Genomic DNA, 16,864 nt, shown 5'->3' on the forward strand with positions numbered 1-16,864 from the left:
CTGGAGAAGCAAGCTCTGAAAATGAGTAGGAACCAAAGAAGGCCAGGATGTCAAAGGCACTGCCATTACTGGGAGGTTGGTGCTTCCAATATTCTTAGGCTCTCCAATGGCCCCTTCTGCTGTACATCTTTTCCTCACTATCCTACTCTCCCTCAAAAATCAAAGTCAAAATCAAAATCCCAAGGAGATACCATTTTGACTCCACCAGGATGGCTGAAATAAAAAAGACAATAAAAAGTGTTGATGAGGATGTGGAGAAACTGGAACCCTCATGCACTGCTAATGGGAATGAAAAATGGTGCAGCTAATTTGGAAAACAATCTGGTGGTTCCTCAAAAAATTAAACATCAAGGGGGGGTGCCTGGGTGGCTCAGTCGTTAGGCGTCTGCCTTCGGCTCAAGGCATGATCCTGGTGTTATGGGATCGAGCCCCACATTGGGCTCCTCTGCTGGAAGCCTGCTTCTTCCTCTCCCACTCCCCCTGCTTGTGTTCCCCCTCTCACTGGATGTCTCTCTCTGACAAATAAATGAATAAAAATCTTTAAAAAAAAATTAAACATCGAGTTACCAGTTAACCCAGCAATTCTACTCCAAGGTACATACCCAAGTAAAATGAAAACATGTCCACTTGTATACTAATATCTATAGCAGCATAAGTCATCATAGCTGAAAGGTGGAAACAACCCACATGTCCATACATTGATGAATTATTAAGTAACACTTGGTATATCCATACAACAGAGTATCATTCGACAGTAAAATGAATGAAGGACTCATACACGCTACCACGTGGATGAAACTTGAAAGCATTATGTTAAGTGAAAGAAGCCAGAATATTCAATGATTATATGAAAGACCACATATTGCATGATTGCATTCACCTAAATGCTCAAGCAAGGGTCTTTAAAAGAATGGGATAATAGAACAAATGCTATGTTTATTAACGGTATCTGGGTATCCGCCTTTCATCCCCCCTCCCCACGTTTTCCCGTTCTATTCTTTAGGGAGGCTACCTGCAGATTGCTTGATTCATCAGGTTTTTAGTTGGATTTAGCCAATGAAAGTCACAGCAGGATACAAAAGCCTGGAGAAGAGAGGTAGGTGCCTTCATCTCTCAGTTTCCTCCCCAGGACTGGAGGCCAAGGACACAGCCTCTTCTCCAGCTATCCTCTGCGTTCGTTCTAGCAGCCTTTCTTCTTCTACCTTTGAGGCTAAGTGGGGCAGCTCTCTGCTATTACTAGTTCTAGAATACTGCCCTTCCCCTTGTTGGTTTCTCTAAACCCCGTCCCTACCTTTGTAAAAAGCCCCCTTATTAAACTCTCTTCAAATTACCCTATTTGAATAAGCCGGAAACTAGACTGATACAAAGTTAAAAACTTTTGTTAATTAGTATTAGTATGAATGAGCCATATAGTATTTATTATATTGTATTAGGATGACAACTGATTTCATAGTATTATCAGTATTTAATTTTAATTTAATAGAAGAAAACAAAAACTAAAATGAAACAAGGAATCGTTGAACATCAAAGATCTCTTCACCACAAGAGATATTATTCCACAAAAGCTACCTCTTCAGAGGTCAGGAGCTATTGTTTAAATTGAAATATGGGGGCACCTGGCTGGTTCAGTCAGGGACTGTGCAATTCTTGATCTTGGGGTTGTGAGGTTGGGCCCCACATTGGGTATAGAGGTTACTTAAAAAGAAAATCTTTAAAAATATAAATACATATATACATGCAAAATAAATTGGAAGAGGTATTGTTTTAAAATCCTCTCTGAAATAGGGCAGTTGGGTGGCTCAGTCGGTTAAGCCTCTGACTCTTGATCTCAGCTCAGGCCTTGATCTCAGGGTTGTGAGTCCAAGCCCCGCATTGGTCTCTGTGCTCAGCACAGCGTCTGCTTTGCATTCTTTTTCTCCCTCCCCCTCTGCCTCTCTCCCCGCTCGTGTATGTGCTCTCTCGCGCGCGTGTGCTCTCTCTCTAAAATAAATAAACACATCTTTAAAAATACATAAATAAATAAATAAATAAATAAATAAATAAATAAATAAAATCCTCTCTAAAGATTTAAAAATACATGTTCGAATAGAAACAGTAGCTCTTGACTCCCAACTTTGAAAGAGAAAGGCATCTGAAATCTTACATTTCCTCTGACCTCATTTCTCCAGCTCCTGATTTTTGTTAGTTGTGTTATTATTATTTTTGCATTACTCAGTTGTATTCTACTCATACTCTGTTCTGTAACCAGCATTCCCATGAATATTTGGTACTGGTCATAATATTTAAATAGACCAATGTTCATTACCAATCCCTTTATGTGGCTTTTCTATTCCGGAGTTCCTTATATCAATCAACATTTTAATGGACTGCATTTCATTGTCAAACAGTTGTTGCTATTTTTGTTATTTTGAAAGTTTCATCATGAATGTCATATTCTTTTCATTCTTTCACATTTGAACATGTCTGCTTTTGCCTTTATGCTTGGATAATAATTCCAAGAAAATGAAAATGTGATCCAAGAATATCAGGCCCAGATAAATTATGAAAGTAGAAGGAATATTGCCTTGGAGAAGTCTGAAGCTAACCAGATTTTTTCCCACCCTTAAATATGGTTTGCTTCATCTGTTTGAATACCTAAAAAATTACTTTATTCCCAAAGTTTAACAACTGAACTAGTCTACGTCTTAGTGTTGAGCAATTTTTGTGTTGAGTGCTTTTTATCAAAATTCCAAGAAACATAATATGTTCTTACAATCGGCAGATTCACTTTTTCCTTCATTTTAGGGAAATTCTCTTTCAATATATCTGGCATTCCTTTCTGGGGGGGGGGTTCTTTATTCAGGGGTAGCAGTTATCCTTATGCTGAATTACTTTATCCATCTTCCATATTTGTTGGCATCTCCCTAATTTCCTGAAGCTTTGTAATTTTATCTTTATCTTTTTTTTATTATCTCAAACCAGAAGTAGACCCACACACATCTGTCCAACTAATTTTTTGCAAAGACATGTAAGCAATTCAATGGTCAAAGGATAGCCTTTTTCACAAACAATGCCGGAACAACTGGATATTCCTAGGCCCCCTTCTTTCCAAAAATGAATGCCAACCTAAGCTTCACACTTGCTATAAAAATTAATTCAAAATGACTCAGAGACTTAAATATAAAACTATAAAATTTTTAGAAAAACACGTAAGATAAAATCTCTTCAGGATGGAAGGCTAGAGAAAGAGATTTTAAGCTTGACACCAAAAGCATAATCCATAAAAGGAAAAACTGATAAACAGAACTTCATCAAAAGTAAAAACTTTTGTTCTACAAAAGACACTGCTAGAGGATGGAAAGACAAGCTATAGACAGAGAAAATAATTGCAAGCCATACATGCGACAAATGACTGGTGTCTACAATACATAAATAATTCTCAAAACAATTAAAAAAAAAACCCAAACAAGCAAAAAAAAATCCAATTAAAAAATGGGCAGGAGATATGAACACATATTTCACTGAAGATGGTAAATAAGCACATTAGAAGGTCAACATCATTAGACATTAGAGAAATGTGAATTAAAATCATAAGAGATCACTACACCTGCAGCAGAAAGGCTCAAATAAACAATAGCCTTAACACCACAGTGTTGGTGAGGATGCAGAGAAACAAGATATCTCCTATAATCCTGCTGGAAATGTAAAATTCCAGAGGGGTACAGTCACTGTGGAAAATAGCTTGGCGGGTTGTTGTTTTTTTTTTAATTAAGTTAAATATATGCTTACCCAACGACCCAGCAATTGCACTTTTGGGCGTTTATCCCAGAGAGATGACAACATCTACATGGTTATCAATAGCAGCTTTGTTCATGATCGCCAAAAAACTGGAAAGAACCCAGATGTCCTTCGACAGGTAAATGGTTAAATGTACATTCACACTATGGGGTATTACTTGGCACTAAAAAGAAATGAACTCTTGAAAAATGCAACAACATGCACGGACCTCAAAAGAATTAAGCCAATCTTAAAAGTTATATACTATTTGATTTCATTTATATAACATTCTTGAACAGACAAAATGATATAGTCAGAGATCAGTGATTGCCAGGGGTTGAAGTAGGGAGGGGAAGAGGACAGAGACAAGAGTGAGGTGAGCATGGCTAAAAAGGGTAGAGGGAGAGGTCCTTGAGGTGCTGGAACAATTTTCCATCGTGAACATGGTGATGGCGGCACAAAGCTCCGCATGAGATAAAATTTCACAGAATTAAATACACGCAAATGAATGCGTGTAAATTGGGCGAATGAGAAGGTCAGCGAATTATGTCAAAGTCACTTCCTGGTCGTGTTACAGTCAGGCAACATGTTACCATTGGGGCAAAACGAAGGGTACATGAGATCTCTGTGATATTGCTTGCAGCTGCCTGTGAATCTACAATTACCTCAAAATAAAAAGTTGAATTAAAAGAAAAAATGAAGTTACATTTCCGAAAGAAATGTTTTTATTATGAGAGGGGAACAGCGTGGGAAGAGCGCTGCTTCCTATTTAGTGATCATGTATCAGTCGCACAGTCATGTGCTTGCGTGTGCACGCACACACGCGCGCACACACACGTCACACAATTTCTTATACAAATTGAAATAGGAAGGGAAATTCAGAATTGTTCATCGGGGCATAACTAATAAAGTAGTAAAAGGAGCTGCAAATGAATTGAAGCAAAAAAATCTTTGCATGTTCCGGGAAGCTTTCCTGATCTGGCCTTTTCTACAGTGCCCCCCAACCCCGCCCCGTCCCCGTGATGAGGGAGCGATGAGTGTGCTGTGAGTTGTGTAATGTGACAGTTTGAGCAGCTCCCTGCATCTGGCTGTGGGGCTGGCTGGCCGCCTTTGTGCCCAGTCTGGACGCATTGAAGTGTTTCAGCTTTATTTCTTTTTGTCTCCTGCCTCTTAATGAGGCTCTACTGAGTGGCAGTAGGCCCTGACTTGAATATATAATCACCATGGGAACTGCGGCCTCGATCAGTCCCTGGGAATGTGGCTCACAGCCCCCACGTCTATTGTCAAAGTCCTACTTGTGCACTTTTCCGCGTTCTGAATGTTTCTGAGCGTGAGCGCGCGTGTGTTTGTGGGCCTGGTGTACGTAATGCTTAAGGTGAACTGATCGGTCCTTGAGGACGGAGGTGGAAGAAGACGTAGGTCACTTTATACAAAGGGCTTTATGTTCTTCAAACTTCTGGTTAGTGCTTATTAGCTGGAAATCAATTATAATCAAGTATATGAAAAGAAAAATCATTTCTGAAAAATCTGAACTCCCACTTACCCCCTATGCAGGCCGCCGTCTCTTCGACAGGAACCAAGTCCAGCAGTTATAACACCAGCAAAATCTGATTTTCTATCTTCCTCACCTTCATTTCCTCTTGGCCCAGATGACCCCAAATCGTGAGGATTTTTCCACACCAGGGGTCTTCCTGGAACCCTTAAAATCATGAATTGCCTCCACATTTTGTTCTTCTCTCTGTTCATGCATTTTGTGCTTCTTGACTCACACCGGATTGATGGATACCAAATGTTTCTGCTCCTGGTTTCGAATCATTCCACAACCCTTCCCGGAGACGCTGCGTTTCCTGTAGTGGAGACCAACGGTGCCTTCTAGACAAATGTTTTGCTCTAGATGTCTTCAGGGGTACCCTTAAGATAGACTTAAACTCGCTAAATCTTCTAGAGAAGAGTCCAAGGAGTTTGGCAAAGAGGGCAAGAGGAAGACAGAGTCTCGATTCTAATTTAATGTGGGAAGACCTTCAATAAGGATCTCAAAACAAATTTGCAAGGATACCAAATATCAAAAGCACCTGGGTCCCAAGATGCTCTTCTTCAGATCTGGGTGTCAGATTCGTGCAAAAGTAGATTGGACCTATTTATGTTTACTCCTTTTTCTGTTATCTGAGAAAAGAATAGATTCAGAAGCTGTAGGAATGATGATTTGCCAGTTAACTTAGATTTGCAGGGAGACAAGGTAGTCAAGTCAGTTTGATTACCTATTACCAGAATCTCCTGTACGCACCCCCCTCTTCTTACCCCTGGCTGATTTCACCAAATTTGGGTAGAGATCCTAAAGTAGAAATTTAACGATAAAGGTATTTTTAAAATTCCTACAAATCCATGAGCCAGCCATGAAACATTCTTCTGTAACTGATCTGTTTTCAGGGTCAGTTTGTGGTAGGCGGAATTCTAAGATGACCCGCAATGACCCGTACCCTGGTATAATCGCTTTCCCATGGAATCTCATTCCTGTGATTAGGTCTCATCACATGGCCACGGTGAAGGGATCTTTCACGTGGAATTAAAGTACCTAATCAGCTGAGTTTAAGTGAATCAAATAGTCCTGGGTGAACTTCGCCTCGTCAGGTGAGCCCTTTAAAAGGGTCTAGAAGTAAGAGGCTCTCCTCCTGGCCCTGAAGCAGCTAAGCCGCCAGAAGTTCTACAGCCCCACGAAGTGAAGTCTTCCAACAACCATGTGAACTTGGAAGGAGACCCCCAAGCCTCCAATGAGACCCCAGCGCTGACTGACACTGTGGGTGTAGCTTGTGAGCCCCTGGAGTAGAGAACCCAGGTAAGACCTGCTCCGGCTGGGGAATAGTACGGGCATGAAGTAAGCCACTGAATTTGTGTCTTTGTTATGCGGCAATGTTAACCGAGCATGTCATTTAATCTTCAGAGGCTTGGCTGGCTGTTCAGAGTGGCTGATGTTATGACCTTAATTCAATTGTCGTTTTTTTTCAGAGAAAAAACACAGATAAATAGGAAAAAAACCCACACAAAAAAAAAACAAACACCCTCAACACCAGACCCTAAGCCTGCGTTTTGGATGTAATAGATAAAAAGAGGGGAAACCTAATTCTTACCTCTGTCTCCCATCAAGCTATAAAGCTTTCCCCCTCCCAAGGCATTCATTACCAAATTCTGCTGATTCTACCTCCAAAATCTACCCTGAGCTATCTTTTCTTTGCATCCCCATTCCACCCTCCCCTAAGCGTCCGTCGCTGTAGCCCAGACAACTGCAAACCAGCCTCTTGCAGGGCCCCCAGCATCTTCCCTTCCCCTCTCTGCCGATCCAAAGTGATGATAAAATATGGGGGAGGATTGTGTCCCTTCACTTTTTTTTTTTCTTTCCTTGAAAGAACATGCCAGGGGGGAGGGCCAGAGGGGGAGAGAGAATCGTAAGCAGTTTCCACACTCCACACACAGCCCAGCGCGGGGCTCCATCGCACAGCCCTGAGATCAGGACCCGAGCTGAAATCACGAGGCGGACGCTCAACCGACTGAGCCACCCAGGCGCCCCTGTCCCTTCACTTCTTAAAACCCTTCATTGGTTTCCTGTCCTTAGGACAAAATCGAAAATGATATAGTCTCTCTCTCAAAATCTTGGTCTGTTTTCCCTCCCCTCGCCATTCTCCAGCGCTGTTGGGCTTCTGTTTTCCCTCACGCACGTGGGGTCTCTGCAGCCTGGAATCTCTTCTTCGGCTGACTCTTCCTTCTCTTTCGAGCCTTCGCTCAGAAATGCCTTCGTCAGAGAAGCCTCCCCGGACGCTCTACTGCGGAGGCTACTGCTGCCCTGTCTACCTCCCCTGCGCGCGGGCAGTGCTTCCCCCCCCCCTTAGCCGCTGCAGGTGCGGCTGCCGCTAACTGGTCACACCTGCACCTTCCGCGGGAGCATGGCCTTGGGCTGATGGGCACCGCCTGTCTCGCTGAAAGACGCCTGGGAGGTTCTTCTGTCCCCAGAGGGCAACCTCCACTGACTATCAAATGATACGGGGTAAAACCATTCAGCCCTCTTTCCTGAGAGTGGGACAAGTTTGGTCCTGAGCTCTCAGTGAGACCAGGCCGAGGCTAGAGTTCTCTTGAAACCCCCAATGGCCCAGATTCTCCCCCTGCTCTCACTCTTACAGGTTTCTCCTGCAAGCACTCCCTCAGTGACAGTCTTGCACAAGCAACCCCCCCCCCCTTTCAGGCTCTGCTTCTAGAGAGCCTGCCCTAAGAGGCCCCCAGCAGAAATGACCTTCTCCCTGACCACCTTACATAGACTCTCTTTGCCTTCACTGCACTATATAAAAATAGCAATTTTGTATTTGTGGGTGTATTCATTTTGTTTCCCTCTTAGCCATGAGCTCTGAGGGTGGGGACCATGCGTATTTCAACCGCCTCCCTGTTGCCATCAGTGGCACCTCGCCCGGGACCAAGGGGGAGCTAATAAGTTGAATGGTTGAACAAAGGTGTGACTTTGGTGTTTTTCCCTCAAGATGAGCCTAACTGGCAGTGGATGGAATGCTTACATTGTGTCTTGACCATGACTTGCAAGTTCTGTGTTTTTAAGTGGAAGCACTTGGAAAACAAGTGTGCTTTAACTTAGATTCTTGCCTCCTGTGAAGAATGAGGAGGAAGAAAAGGAGAAAATAGTAGAGCCAAGTGGTGGTGCTTATCTCTTCACCCGGGAGTGTTGAGAAAACTGACCTTCAGGGGGCTTGAGGTCACTTGCTCTGGACACAAAACAAGTGAAAGTCTGAATTGTGAACAGAATCCAGGGCTTTTGGACTCTACGCCTGTGTTTCTTTCCTCCTACCTTATTTCCTTTCAAGCTGCTGATGAAATGATCTTGGACTACATCTAACTAAAAGTTTTAAGTCAACTTCTTTGAGTTCATGTCAAAACGAAACACAAGCCTTAGAATCCTGTTAGTCTTGTGAACTACCCTTTGATCTGTTACTTTATTGGAAATGTAGAATGTGTTGAGCATTGATCTCACCATGACTAAAAGGAAAATGGAGATTTTGTTTTGTTGTTTTTGGTTGTTATTGAAGGCCCATTGAGTCAGGGCTGTTGAGCTCGACAAGTCTGTTCTGCGTCTGGGGTGGTCATCAGTGGACTTTTATTAATAAAACTCCATGATTCATTTTTCTTAAAGCACATTCACATACACTGAGTTTTTTCTTGCAATATACCTGTGTATCAGTGAGCTAGGCAAGGCAGGAATAAATACTCCCATTTTATAGATGTGGAAACCAGAGTTCTAAGTGCTCACCCAAGCTCCTATAACAAGTGAGGAAGAAATCCGTGACAAGCTAAAGCTGTAACTTAATTTTTTTTAAAGATTTATTCATTTGATAGCACAATCAGGGGGAGCAGCGGGCAGAGGAAGAAGCAGGCTCCCTGACGGGGAGGGACCATGACCTGAGCCACCCAGACTCCCCCAAAGCTGTAACTTTAAATGCAGGGATCCTTTACTCCTAGGTGGACTGAGTGGAGGGTGGGAGGTTTGCTCATGGGTGAGGTGGTCCTTCCTCAAACAGCTCCTGAGTCGGTCGGGTTTGGTGGCCACGGGAGCTGTGGTTCTTACCCTGTGCCCCTCAGAAAGGGACTGCTGTGTTGACAAGGTGCTCTGCCCCTGAAGTCAGTGAGTGTCTTCCATGGTCCTGATAATCTGATAGAATGTTCTTTTTCCAGTTTTCTCCAGAAACTCTCCTCTGAAACCTGTTAAAATGCATGAACCAACAGCAAGCAAAGATAGTTTAATAGTAAAAAATTAACAAATGGAAACGGTCTCCCGTTGATCTGTATCAAACCATTAGATCTCCTGCCGGCCCGGTTGTTCCTACTTCACCTGATGTTATTAGACACACCTATGTTTCAAGGACTAGCGGTTGATCCTCTCCATCTCCCTCAAACTCGCCCTTAACCCCAGAGTTGATGGTGACTTTTCAGGATGAGATCCAGTCTTTATCGCAGGGGCCACATGGCTCCCCCCAGCTGGCCCTGCCGGCTCTCCTGTCCCTTTCCACGTCACTCGTTTGCCTCTAGTCACGCACCGCCCAGGTTCTCACACTGCAGCACGTGCCCGCCTCAGGCCTCTGTCTTTGCTCAGACCCTCCCTGCTGCCCCAGAGCCCGTCCCCTCCAAGCTCTGCGCGGCCCTCAAGGTGCGGTTCAGGGGTCAGGCTGGGCCACGGACCCCCCTGTGGGCTCCATACGCCCTGTGCCTTTACCATATTATGCTGACTTAAAATTTTTAATTTTCATTTTATTTTTTAATTGGTAATCCATATGTGATTCAAAAGAAAGTAAATCCTAGGTCTCCTCCTTGCCCTGTCCTCTGGCCTCCCTTCCACAGAGACCACCTATATCTCCACTTTCTCATTCCTCTTTTGAGAACTTGACCAGTATACTAAAGTAAACATACATACTGTTCTTTTTTTTTCTTCCTTTCTTCCTCCCTTCCTTTTACACAAATGGCAGCATATTATATATAACTTTCAGCGCCTTTATTTTATTTTTTTAAAGATTTTTAGTAAAATCTACACTCAACGTGGGGCATAAACTTACAACCCTGAGACCAGGAGTCACATGCTCTACCAACTGAGCCAGCCAGGTGCCTCTTCAGCTCCTGTGTTTCTTAAACAGTAGAACTCCACGATCTTTCTATAGCACAATAGAAAGGTCTTCATTTTAAATATACAACTACAGAGGATTCTACCGAATTGATGTCCCATTTATGTAACCAGTCCCCAGTAGACGGGCACATGTTTCTGTTTCTTGCTGTTACAAACAATGCTACAGTTCATGGCTGCAAATAGGTGTCCGTTTGTCCATGTCTATGCGACATGACCTTATCTGCCTACCAGTCTGCTCTGGCTTAGGCTATAGGCTCCTCTGGGACAGGGAGTGCTGCTTTATGCATCTCTGAATTTACCCGCTTTTAGCAGCATCGAGCACGTGGTAGGCATGCAGTCCAAGCTGATCACACTGAAGGTACTGTCCAAGGAAGAAGCTGGTCTCCGTGGCTTTGTCACCTGCACAGCACGGAGAACCACTAGGCACGTGGGCCTTTAAGGGTCTGTTGGGTTATTCTGTTTGCCTACCCCCTCCCCTCTTCCACTCTCTGTCCTTCTCTACCCTGATGTGTTTACCCAGGCAGGAGCTGAGTCTTATCAACAGCGTCCCTGCTTCTGGCTTCCATGGGGTTCATCCAGGGGGAGGCGCTGCCAGGAGATGGAGAATGCGAGAATGGGAAGATGGAAGTCCTTGCCTGCTCCTGCCCTGCCTTAGCAGCTTGGTTCCAACAGTGGTTGCGTCTTCCTCTGGGTGGGGCTACCAGCTCCCTCCGTGGCTCCAGCTCTCACAACTATCTCACAACGATCTTTTCCTTCAAGGCCAGGCTAGTAAGAGCTCCACTGTGAGCCCCGGGTGCTTCCTCAGCCCTTTTTTCGATCCCTTAAGCCTGCCCACGTCCCTACAAATCCTCTTGCCATGGAATGATCTTCAGACACAACTTTGGCTTGGAATGCTGGTTTTCTGCCAGGACCCTCACTGATAAAGGGACCCTTCTGAACCTGACACTTGCCTGTTCTAAGCCCTGATGGAGAATTTTCCAACTGCTTCTGAAATACAACAAAATAAAATGCACTGGCTACACAGGTAGTCAAACCATCACTGATCCCCGAAAGCTCAAAATAATGTAATATTGAAAAGACAAAGAGCACGCACACACGTCCCCCTGGTTCCACTGTGACTACTTAGCATCAGCATGTCTGATTCCGCCTGGAATGTTTAATAAAATGTGCACAGGGTCTAAAGAGTGTCTCGATGGCTTCTGCCTCGAGGTTCTTTTCACTCACTGAAGCAGCAGATAGGAAATGGAAAAAATAGAGTAAGCAGATAAGACCAGCAAGGTTTTGTGCGAATAAAGCTGTATTTGGCTTTATCCATTCCTTATGATGTATATAAATAGTGTTTTCAATGTGTGCATTTCTTGAATAGCTGTTCATTAGTGGGCTGTGAATTGCATTTTTTATAGCTATGGATTGCCCTCCAACCAATTAAGTTGAAAATCGGGTCTTTTCCCATGATTAATCACTGAGCAATAGCCAGGAGGGTCTTCAGGGCCTGGAGAGTGATTCTTTGTGCTGTGGGTTGTGTGGATATCTGGTTTCAAGTAAGACATAATGGCTGCAGATTGCATTGTGGCTGGCTTGTTAGCAAAGCTCAGGCTTTTGAAATTGGTGATTAGGATTTTTCCTTCAGGGAGGATAAGGCTGCAGTCTTTGCACACAGATCTTGCTGGTAGGTGTCAGCTACCAAGCATTTTAAGAGACCCACAAAAAGTAGGCCTGTCATTTTGTCTCAAATCAGCCTGCTTCTAAGAGAGCTGGAACTTTCTCAGGCATAAAACAGTAGTTTGAATGATTCATGAAATCCTTGCCTGACCCTAAAAATACAGGGATGAGGGGAATGACCAAATGATTCTTTTATTTGCAGCAAATAAATGAAAAGTCCTTTGGGAAGATAGTCTGTCTGCCTGCACTCGTGCTTATGCACATACGTACGTAGGGAACACAGATGTTCTATCGACTCTATGCGGAGACTTTCCTTTAAAGCCAATATTCGTATGGGATTAAATGGAATAGACCCTTGACCTGTGCTTATTTCACATCAAATCTTACATGCATATTCTTCATTTAAAGGGCCTTGACATAGCAACAATATGGCGTCTTTAATTTTAATCAGATGGAGACACTAAATTCATGCATTATACTGCTATATTCCTTCCTGATTAGAAATTGGACATTTTCCTGGAAAAATAGGCCAATATTATGGTTTTAAACCTCATGTGGTCATCTTTGACGTTGGTGTTTTGGGTTCCCTAACCCTCGAGTACATTGAGCTTTATCAGGCACGTATGACCGACTTGCTACCAATGGTGGGGGTAACATGGCTGTGTTTCTGTGGAGAACTAGGCCCAGTTATCATTGTAAAACTGGTATTTTTATGTATACAAGTGAGAGTTACTCAGTTTGTATGGGAGTCGACAGTTTCCCATAAAACGCTAGTCCTTACGATAAGGTGGTGAGCAGCTAATATCACAGCCAGCTTACGGATGAGGCTCTGAGAAGATCACGTAGCTTCTAAAAAATCAAGGTGAGATGCTGGAAAGAACCCAGAGGTCTGACCAAGTTCTATGCTTTATGTGCCCCCCTATCCTAAGACTTCCATGAGCTAAGGAGTTTCCCCAAACAACCTCAGCCTTGAATTTGAGGGTACCGAAGGCATCACTTTATTTAAAATAATGAAGAGAAACTTGTTGAGGGAGATTCTGCATCAGATGTTTCCTGTTCTGCTTCAGAAGAGCAGCATAGAAATGGGAACGGTCTTCAGCAGCCCAGCACCACTTAGCAGGGCTTGACAGGCTAGCCCTCAAGTAAAACCAATTTTATCATTTAAATCACGGACAGCATTTTCAATAAAACCTAAGTGGTCTTTACTAAGTATATTACCCACTACCTCCCTTCCTTGAATCCTCTTAATCTGCAGAAGAATCTTTTGAGAAAGATAGCTTTGGCCTCGTTTTACAGATGAATGCAGCCCAGTGTCCCACCGGGTAAAAGTAAACCCAGTTTTCCTGAGGAGCCCTCACTGTGAGGATTTGCAGGTGTCTGAGCTGTGGAGGGCGAGAGAAATGTCAACACAGCAGTCAGGATGCCAGAAGAAAGAAATAGAGTACTTTTTCCCAGAATACTTGTTAGAGCCAGCAGCAAAGCACCCTGATGGTGAAATAAATGGTCAGTTTGCTGTGACTTCATTCTGCTGCTGAATTCAACCCATCAGGAAGCCCATTAGCCTATGGATTATTGGTGGATGCGGCTTTAAAACCCCATCACACACCTGTTCCTTAAGGCTCCATCCCACGGAGCTGAAACCCTCTCTGGAATTGGTTTTCTGTTCTTGGCAGGATAGGAAAAAATCAGCTTAGTGCTCACTGTTTCCTACCACCTTTTCCCTTAATGTTAACTTTTGTTAATTACACAGTAATTCGCAAAGGCAACTTACTTTAAAAATAACAGCTGGTAAACTCCAGTAAAAATGTTTTTAGTCATTCACTTTAATTTTTTTTTTTTTATCAAGTAATCTCTGCACCCAGTGGGGGGCTCAGAGTCACAACTGTGGGACCAAGAGTCACATGCTCTACTGATTGAGCCAGCCAGGCACCCCTCACTCATTTTTGGGGTGTCTACTGTATGCCAGGTGCTCTGCTAGACCTTGGGATCTTTTGTTGACATGGAGGCTGTTTTCATGGGGTTCACACTCTAGTCAGGGAGACAGGTCTCACATGTCAAACGCACAAATGTAAACCTGGAATTGTGACCTGTGCTGGGAAGGAGAGGTGGGCAGTACCCACCTTATGCACCCACTGGATGGCAATTCTGTTTATTCACATAGGTCAGGAAAGTCTCTGATGAATGAGCCTCTGAGCCCAGGAAGGAGAAGCAGTTTGTGGGCCATGATGCAGGCGGAGGGCACACAGGCTATGGGGAGGGAGAGGGTGTAGGAGTCAGAGGACTCCACAGAAGCTAGCGTATGCAGCCGGGAGTGAGGCTCACAGGGTCTGGTGGGCCACATACGGAGCTTGTCATCGTAAGACGTAGCAGGCCCAACTTCTTATAAGGAAACTCTGGCTGCTCTACGTAGAAAATGGGTGGAAGCCTGCCAGAGTGGGTGCTGGTAGATCAGCGAGGTGGCTACTGCACTGGTCCCTGCAAAGCCTTAATAAGATCAGAAGAGGCTAACTGTAAAGTGGGAGTTGGAAATCTTGTCCTGGGCGTCTCCCACCCCAGCTTGTTGAGGCACTCTTCTCTGCCTACCTTCATTTCCCTCTTCTTCCAGACTTTGTCCCCAGGTCACTGCTCAGTATAATAGATTGAATGCATTAAGGACTAAAGGAACGGACCAAAGGTTAGTTATGCCATCATTCTGCCTATGAGAAAATATTCAGCTTTGGAGCAAGGAACTAATACATGTTACCCATCTTGATGCTTTATATTTAATATTACTCCTGTTCCATAAATCACAAGATGATGTATTTTCTCGTGAATTTCAAAGTCAGTTTCTTGAAATGTAACTTGTTAAAATGGTCCTCTGAGTCCTAGGAATATGAGTAGCCTCTGTTTTTCTCCTTTGCATGTTATGTTGGGTAAGAACACCTGCTCCAGGCAGACTGCCTGGTTTGAAGCCTGTTTTTGTTTACCTCACAAGCTTATCTCCCAGGGCTGTTGGGAGATTTAAATAGGTTAATACATATTAAAGCACTAAGTAAAGAGGCAGGCACATAAGTGCCTTCTCAGGCACTTCTCAGTCATTTCTATTTTTTTCTCTTAATATTATTTCCTAAACACATGCAAAGTTCTTCTTAAGCTACAAGAATGTAGCCTACAAATGTCAGTGGCGCTTATGTCTTCATGCTGGGGATGGATGATGGTTTTGTCTGCTGCTTTATGCTTCACTGTATTCTAAGTTCCTAAAGTGAACATGTGTTATTTTTATCCTAAGATGTTCTTATTTGTGACTTAGATAATTGCCAATAAGCAGACAGAAAACTTAGAAACACAGGTCTTCATAACAACACCCAGTGCTTGAAACTTCCCCAGAAGCCTCATCAGCAGGAGGGGTGACCAGGTCCAGTGACTTGCTGGGTCTGAGTCAGGCGTTCCTCTGGGCCAGTGTTGACAAAACAGTACCAGCCACAGCTGCTTATGACTTCGCAGCTCCTAAGTGGAGTCAACAACCAACAGCTGTGTTTTTAAGAATTTGTGTTATTACAATACCCCCAACCTACCATCTAACCTGAAGCTGTCTTCACTGAGCCGTTGATGTGAAGAGCAGCCAAACTCTCCAGCTCGTTGTTCCATGAACATTTGAGATGAACTTAAAGCTCCACACGAGTGGTGACTTGACTGCATCCTAATATTTGTAGGCTTCATTACCATTCAAGGTCAAAATGTGAAAGGCTAACTAGATCTTACACACCTCCCTGTGGCCCTCGGTGAAAGGCTTTGGTATAATAGTTTCACTCTCCCCACAGACCTACAGTATGAATAGGCAGGAGTTAGGCCTGATAACTGGGTGGGAACACGTGTTGGGAGAACATGTCCTGGGTGAAAGGAGGATCTGGAAGGCAGGAGGACACACTCTCCAAGCCCAGTGAGGAGAGGTCTAGTCCCAACCAACGGGAATATCCCAAATGGTGAGGGACAAGGCCTGGTGGTCCGGAACAGGCGATACTTGGAAATCTGGGCAGTGGGATCCGGGAGGCTTGTTAGCTGGTGGTAGGACCACCTTATGGGACTGGCCCTATGGCCTTGTCCTTGGCCCTCCCTGTGGAAGGACTATGGGGTCTGAGAGGTCTGAAAGGAGGGTTTCCAAAGAAACAGACTTAGTACTGGATGGAGCACCAAGGTTCAGGCCCCTGGGAACAGAGCAGAGGTCCACATCTCCAAGCAGACACACACACACACACACAGCGCGAGAGCGAGCGCGTGAGCGAAAGTGAGAGTGCACTCGCACCTCTGCGTTGGGGAGGGCTGGGGGCAGGAAAACTAGCAGCTGGGAAGGGTGGACAGTGAGGCCCGGATTGGCCTAAACACCATCCCGGAGTTGAGCCATTTGGTGCAAAGCAGGGGCTGGAAGGGGTGTGAGGGGGGATCAGACTTGAGTCAGGGGAAGGATTAAAGAGTTGGGGACTAAACAGAACCTGACATTAATAAAAACAGCAACTGTGTGGTGAGCGCCTACTGTGTGTCAGACTCTGTACTAGGACTTCGCATGCGTTATCCTTAACCTCAAAACCTTTCTGTAAAGTAGGTGTAATTATTTCGAATATATAACTGAGGAAGCTGGGGCTCAGAGGACACCTAATAGCCCAAGGTCATAGCATTAAGAAGAGGCAAGTTGAGGTCTGCCTAAGTCCAAACCGACAGTCTTTGTACTCCATGAACACATTGACTCCTTACTGTATACAAATGAGCACTCTTGGCTCCAATTTCTTTGTTCTTAGGGGCAACATA

Source organism: Ursus arctos, unplaced genomic scaffold, assembly GCF_023065955.2.
Source record: "Ursus arctos isolate Adak ecotype North America unplaced genomic scaffold, UrsArc2.0 scaffold_3, whole genome shotgun sequence".
Lineage (NCBI taxonomy): Eukaryota > Metazoa > Chordata > Mammalia > Carnivora > Ursidae > Ursus > Ursus arctos.